We start from the raw sequence: 7,572 nt of genomic DNA, 5'->3' as shown, positions 1-7,572 counted from the left end.
CTCGTTAAGCAAAAGGCTTTCCCTAGACAAATTCCTTGTGTTTCCAAGCCGAGCTCCCTGCTTTCTGCAACCAGTTTTGTAGATGCACATAAATGGTTAAAAACATGTAGGTGTCTCCTATTTAAACTTTCTTCGGTATCATCAGCAGCTGCTTTCCCTTCAGTGCAAGAAACCACAGAGCTGAAATAAGTGAAAGTGTGAAAGAACCAGGGCTCGGAGAGCAAAACTCTCCCACTTAAAGGCATATAACATGAAACAGGGAAAGTTTTCCCATGGTTGCGAATAGCCCCATCATCTTTTCGGGCGGCGGGAAGCGGAGGCAGAAGCGGTGAGTCGCCCGGCCATCCCCAGCACGCACGTGCCCCACCAGCAGCGCCTGCCCCGCGCGGCAAGCTTGCGGCTGTGTGCAAGTCCCCGTATATTACCATGTATCGAGAGAAACGAATAAACTTCATTGCCGTTGTTAATTCTTCAGCAAAATTATTTTTCCAAATCTTCCTAAAAGCAGATGTGGGAATACAGAGCTCCCTCCGCCCCCCCCCAGCCCGCGCAAAGGGTTTCTCAGCAGACGGGGGGTGGAAACCGTGAGCGGTTTCAGCGAAACTCGTGCTGGATTTCTCAACTCATGGTATCATTTACTGACATCACGCAGCTAATTTGGGCTTTTTCTTCTCTCTCTTTACAGTTAGGTATTTTCCCCAAGAGGCTAAAATCTCTCTCTCTTTAATACAAAATTGGATTTCTTTCCTGTAAGAGGCAGAGAAATTTAGGTCCCGTTCCCAGAAGCGAGGTTCGGGAATCATTATTTCTTTATTAAAATATTTTATTAGATGTAGTCAGCGCGCTCCCGCAGCAGAATGAAAATAAAAACGCGGCCGTCCCAGCAGACCATCCCGTTGCCGCCTCTCCCAGATGCCGGACGAGCCCGGCCGGTGCGCGGTGCCGYGCTCCCCGGCGTTCCCGGGCGGCCGGCCCAGGAGAATTGCCGAGGGGGCCGCGAAGAGCCGGGTGCGCGGGCAATGCTGCGAGGGCAGCCGAAAGGCGCTGGGGCGGGAGGGAAGCTCGGTGCCGGCACGGGCTGGCCGCCCCGAATCGGAGCGGGGCACCGGGCAGGACAGAAACCCGCCGGCACGGGGGGCGTGGGAAGCACGGAGCTGCGGCACGGCCCCGGCCCCCCACGGCACCCGCGGCCCCTCTCGCCCCGCGGGTGCCGTTGCACCCTTCCGGCTGCCGCCTCCYGCGGGTGCGGGCGAGCAGCGAGGCGCTGACGGAGGAGAAGCGCTAATTAAGCGTAGCCTGGGTGGTCTCGCCTTGGCATGCGGCCTCGGGGGTTAGACTGGTTTCGCTGCCGCCTCCCGCCTTTTCTCCCGGTGCGCTCGCGCCCACAGCCCCAGCCGCCGGGGATTTCCGCGCCGGCCGGCTCCGCTGCTCCCCGCTCCGGCACGGGGCGAAAGGTTGCCGCCGTTTCTCCCACACCGGCCCCAGCGTGCAGCTGGACCCCCGACCGGGCCCTGCTCTGCAGGCCCGAGCAACGCGCGGAGCTTGCGAGAGCYGGCCGGCGACGGTGCAAAACCCCCGTTTCCTTATACCGCTTCTCCCTCCGCGAATAACGCTGCAGTGTCCAGTTTTGGTGGACAGCATGAAGCCGTTATCAGCTTTTGCGGGACGCAGCCAGACGCAGCAGGTACGTGTGCAGCCTCTGCCCCAGCGGCACTATTTTGAACGGATTTGCAAAGCAGCGGGCAGCGCGGTCGTGCTCCATGCCGCGTGCGGGTCCGGGATCCCTGACGCAACATCCCCTCTTTGCACCGAGGACAGCATGAGAAATACTGTCTGAAGCCTGCTGTACCGTTGCTTCTTCGCTGGCCCTTGCTGCATTAATTCCTGGCGCGAGCCAGCAGTTTTGCATAGAAAGTCAGGTTTGACCATGTGGTTTAAATTCCCAGTTCAACCCTGAAGCCTCCACGCCAGGCCGGGCACAGGGGGCAGCAAGCTCYGGGAGGAGAAAGATGGGAACAGCAGGAAACACCGGAGCCCGGGCCAGAAGGAGAGGCTGCCCGCGGCACGCCGGGATTGAGCCGGTGGCTTGGCGGATGTCGGCCRCAAGCACCGCACGGCTTCGCTGCTTGGTTTTTGTTCTCACCCATCCTGCGTGACCTGGCTTGTAGGAACCCATATCCCCCCCAGGTAAAAAGCCACGAGCAGACCCTCTTTCCTAGGAGGACAGCCACGGCGTCTGAAGACAAGCTTTAACTTACTACTTCGCAGGCTCCTCGCGTGTCTAAGGGGCGCCTCCTGCGGTTACCGCCCCGAATCGTGCTCAATAACTCTTGGACAGTATAATTAAATACTACGTGGCATACGGCAGATGTCCATGGGGTGGGTAAAGGAGCACGATACGAAGAATATTCCACTGAAAATATCAGTTTCCTACTGTATCAGCATAACAAGGATTTTTGCAAATGCCTGACGTCAGGCCTGATTTGTATTGCAAATGTCCCTGTCTAATCACCAGCTCCGTATTAAATTACACATCATGTTATCATGGCGTTTTGCTTTGCCAGGAGAGTACAATATTTACACGTACAAGCCCGGAGTGGGGTATTTCTGACAGAATACCGTATTAACGACAAACTGCAAGTTTGGTAACACAAGGCAGAAAAAGTTCCAAACCTGCAGGTTTTAGGGAAGTAACACGAGACTGTTTAGACATGGGAAAATTGCAATAGCAAAGTCATCGTGTGCAGCTGGAATAAATACTCATCTTCGAAACTGCTAACAGCTTTGCAGCGGAGCCTGGGAGCTGCTGCACTGGATAACGCCTCGACGCCGTTGCAAACGTGCAAGAGCTGCCTTGTTTTCAGGATGCAAAAGGCTCCTGATTCCYGGCGTTCGCCCATCCTCTGCCAATGGCGCTTGCCACCTCTTCCTGGTCCGTTTTATTTTTGTGTCCGGAGACTCCCGAAGAGAAATYACAAGCTTCCAGGGTGTTTTTCCTTTTGGTGTTTCTCTATCATGGGTCAGAAACCCGTTTTCGGCTGCTGAAAGGAAAACAGCAGGAGGGGTAGGAGAAACGCAGCCAGCAGCACGTCCCCGTACCAGTGCCCGCAGCCGTGCTTCGGCTTTTTGCAGCGGGAGGAAACGGAGCGGCGAAGCGCTCCGGCCCTTTCCAGGGCCACCTTGGCGCGCACGGAGCCCGGAGCTGGYGCGGAGGCCGGACCGCGGCTCCTGGGCTCAGAGCAAAGCGGGTTGGCCAGGGTGGGCTGCAATACCCCCGTTGGAGGCGTATTGCCGGACCCCGCCGGGGTGACATGGCGTGGCCGAAACCCGGCTTCGTCCCGGCAAATGCAGAGCCGCTCTCCGCCCCGGACGAGCAGCGAGGCGATGCATCGCCTGGCGAGCGAGCCCGCAGCGAGATGCTGAACGCATCACAAATACGTGTGACAAATTGCAATGACAAGGTGGCGCTGGCAGGCTGCGCGGCGGGTAACCGAATCCCTGCGCAGACCGCGCTGCGCTCCGGGCGCTGCCYGGGCCGAGAGGAGGCGAGCCGCGCTGCCGAAAGCCCGTCGGCGCCGCCACCGCACCCGTTTTCCCCGCTTGCCGCCGAGGCCGCGGCGGAGCTCACGAGAGCTCGCGGCTGCCGCGCGACGCACGGAGCCGGGGAGCTGCAAAACGCCGGGGCTGGTGCAAAAGGCCCCGGGCAGAGCAATACGACTTTTGAAGGAGACCCACGGAGCGCGGAAGCAATCGTCCGGGCTGGCTGCGAGGAGCCGCGACGCCGCAGGAAGGGTCGCTGCAGGAGCAAGAAGAGGAGCGCTCAAGAAGGGCAGTTTACGTCTCTGCATGGAGTAATGCAATAAATAAAACACTCTAGTCCCCTTTCTGCACCTCGTGAGCACAGGGGCGGTGGGGCCACCACCTCCACCACCTCGCAGGSCGCCCCAGCATCGCCCACCCGCGCGCAGCCGGCGCGGGGCCGGCAGGGACCCTCTCTGCCATGCAAAACCCTCCCGGCTCCGCACGGGCGGACGTAGCGCATCCATCCGCATGCCGCCGCGGCGATTCCCGCTCCCTCCGCCGGTCTCTGCCGGCAGCCTCCGTTGCCCGCTCTCGCGGCAGAGCTGGCACGCCGAGCCCTTGCTCCCCCGGAGTATTCTCCCTTTACAAAGCACCATCATAAAGCAGTGACATAATCCAAGCTTGGCAAACGCTTTTGCTGATGTTAAGCCAGTGCCTTTCATGGCGCGCGCTGCTGCTTTTTAGTCCGTGATATCGATGGCGCAACCGGCTGATTAAATGAGCAGGAGCCTCCCAAGATACCATTTCATTTGAAACGCTGACATTTATATTTGACATTCCAATGAGAGCGGGGCTTTTTTTTTCTTTTTCTTTTTAATTAGTTCTTGCAAGGGTGCGGGTCAGACGGAGCTWCACAACGAAGTTTTCCATAGCCGAGGCATGATTCAAACAGATGACTCCTGGCCAGACTTCCTTTCCTACCCTATCTTCCTTGCAGCTGAGCCTCGAAGCCAAATTAATTACAGGCCACCCACAAATCGATGGGAGAGGTAGGTGAATCTTTTTGCCCACTCATTCCCTGCCACATCTGTCRAGAGCTCTTCCTCCACGCTAAGGGTAAGTGGGAGGGCTTCGGTGCTAAAAAAATGACTGATTCATTTCGTTCTGACACCAAAGTGCCGTCAGGCAGCCAGGATAAGYAGTGATAGTAAACAATAGTAGTAATGCAAAAAAAAAAAAAGAAAAGTATATAAGATGCCTCAATGAAGAGGTGTGATTGTTGGCAAAATGTGTCCTGTTTTAGTTTATGGGATGTACAGAGTCTTTTTATTAGGGATACTTTTTGCTATTAGAGTAATAAAAAAGGACCAATTGTTTCTGCCATCTGAGAAAACTCTTGGTGGAACAGGCAGAAATCCAGGAATAATTAAGAAAATAATAGTGCACACCCAACAAGAAAAACATTATTTGTTTAAAGATGAAGTCCCTCCAGACTACTTGGTAGTGATTGCGTTTCTTTCAAAAGGGGGGGGAAAAACCCTTCTAAATGAAAAGCAGCAGTCATCAGCTAGTTTCTAAGATCTTGAGTGGAAAAAGCACAGTGCCGTAATACCCTTCAGTGGTAAGACTTTTTCCGTTTTCACTGCTGTTATCAGGCTTTGCAAGTTGCAAAATAATAGTGTTTTGCCCTTACATGTTTCCATCAGAGGATCAGAAGCGCTTCACAAAGCATAATTAATTGAGCTTCACTGCTCACCTGTGAGAACAGAGCAATTATTTAGCACCGGGGTTTTTCTTTYTTTCTTTTTTTTTTTTGGAGGGGGGAAGGGTTGGTGGGAGTAAAAACTGCAACAGCAAGATCACGAATCCTCCGGACTCTGCCTAAATCAGCAGAGACTTCAGTGTTGTGCCCACTCCAAAGGACGCCCGTGACAAAGCTGAAAATTTCCGTCCTCCAGACCTGCGTTTTTCCTTCGGGAAAATAGAACTGCCTCAGCAATACCTCTTTTCCCCAGGCTCTCGGCTCGCTGGGCTTCCCACCAGCACACACTGCCTTTCCTCCCAAGCTCTGACTCTTCACATTGAATCCTCAAAAATTGCTTCTCCAAACAGCCCGTCTTCCCGCGCCCCGTCCTCCCCCAGGCCTCCTGCCCAGGGCGTCCCCCGGAGGGTGCAAGCGCCCTTCCCGGGCTCTCCCGCTCCCATTCCCAGCCCCGGCCCCACCACTTCACCCACACTTCAGAAGGCCTCTTTGACAGCAGCGCGTTGCGGTACCAGCCCCCACCCCGTACGCATGCAACGTGGTTCCCAAAATAATCCTGCTGCAGGGAAGGCGCCAGGCAGAGGGAGCTGGGTTCGATTCTTGTGCAACCTGGGGCAAGTCACTGAAGCTGTGCCGCCTGYGCACAGAAACACGGAGCGCGTTTCCTGAGCCGGCGGGCCGGGGAAAGGAAGGTTGCGAATCAGCGTTTGTGGAGAACTCAAGTATCGCAGTAACGGAAAAATTGAAAAAATTGCAAACCCCACTCTGATATCCTGTGCTGTGTTTGGACAGAGCAGCAACTGATGCACACAACCACACACTGAATAACAAGAAATTAACTTTCACCCAACCTGTGTTGAAAAAGCATCAGCCGCTCTCTGCCCCAAGCGAGGCCAGAAACCATCGAGGGAAGCGGCAGGGGAACGAGCCTGTTTGCACGCAGGGTTAAAGCTAAGGTTACCCATTCAATATCATGCAGCTTTTGTGACATTTTTTCCATTGAGATTTTTCTTCTGAAAGCAACTGTTAGCTGATTCCAAAGTGCAGAAATGCCGGATCATTGCCCTTCCATGCCAGAAATGGCATTTTCATTGCACTGGAGCAGAGCAGGTGATTCCTCCTCCCCAGGTTCCTCCAAAGTTCTGCTTCCATAGAGCTGCCGGCACCTCAACCTCTGGATCCGTCCTTTCTGGACTGAAATCCCAGGAATTCCCACCAATCCTCTCTCAGCACACAACACAAATCCTGAGCTGGGAGCACAGGACAAGGACCGCTGGCCTGAAGGCTCCGTTCGTAGCTGAGGCCACCTGTGACACCACCAGCAGTCCCGGTGCTGCCGGCCATCGGCGCTCTCCCCGCAGACCCCAAACCACGCGCAGGTCCGGTCTCTCTCCCCCCGCAGTACAGGAGCTCTTCAGGACTGGTGGCCGATGTCCCTTATCTGGCCCCGCTTCGCTTTTCCCTGTTTACCTGCGCCACGCTCTATTCAAAAGACTCTGCTTCGGTTCTGCTTAAGGACCATATTTAATTATTATCTTCACTCCCTACAGAAATATCAGAAGAAAAAAAATCTGGCCCACCACTGAAGAGGCTTCRCCTGGGGAGGAAAGAAACCAGCGCCGAACCGCAGCAGTGTGAGCCGTCTGGCRTGCCAGGTGAGGAGCCCCCAGGGGCATCCGGAGAGGGACCTCGCTGCAGGCCAGCGCAGCCCGAAGTGCCGTGACGCAARCCAAACCACCCTCAACCATCGTGCCACAGAGCTGCTGCCCTGCCACAGATCTCCTGCCCCGGTCCTCCTGCTCTGCCCCTGGCCCTCCTCATCCCATCATGGTGCTCCTGCCCCRGTCRTCCTGCCTCACCACAGCCCTCCTGCCCCACCATGGCCTTCCTATCCCATCATGGTGCTCCTGCTCTGGCCCTCCTGCCCCACCATGGTGCTCCTGCTCTGGCTCTCCTGCCTCACCACAGCCCTCCTGCTCCCCTCCATGGCCCTCCTGCCCCACCATGGTCCTCCTGCCCCACCATGGCCTTCCTATCCCATCATGGTGCTCCTGCTCTGGCCCTCCTGCCCCACCATGGTGCTCCTGCCCCACCATAGCCCTCCTGCCCCCACCACGGCCCTCCTGCCCCCGCTCCGGCCTTCCGGATCCCATCATGGTGCTCCTGCCCCGGTCCTGGCCCTCCTGCCCCCCTCACGGTGCTCCTGCCCCGGCCCCCTTCCGCCCCCGCCGCCCGCTGCAGCGAGCCGCGGCCGGGCCGGGCCCAGGGCGGCGGGGCGGTCCGCCCGG

Source organism: Apteryx rowi, unplaced genomic scaffold (genome assembly GCF_003343035.1).
Source record: "Apteryx rowi isolate R43461 unplaced genomic scaffold, aptRow1 scaffold_59, whole genome shotgun sequence".
Lineage (NCBI taxonomy): Eukaryota > Metazoa > Chordata > Aves > Apterygiformes > Apterygidae > Apteryx > Apteryx rowi.
The sequence above is the reverse complement of the archived record's forward strand: the minus strand, read 5'-3'. Positions refer to the sequence as shown.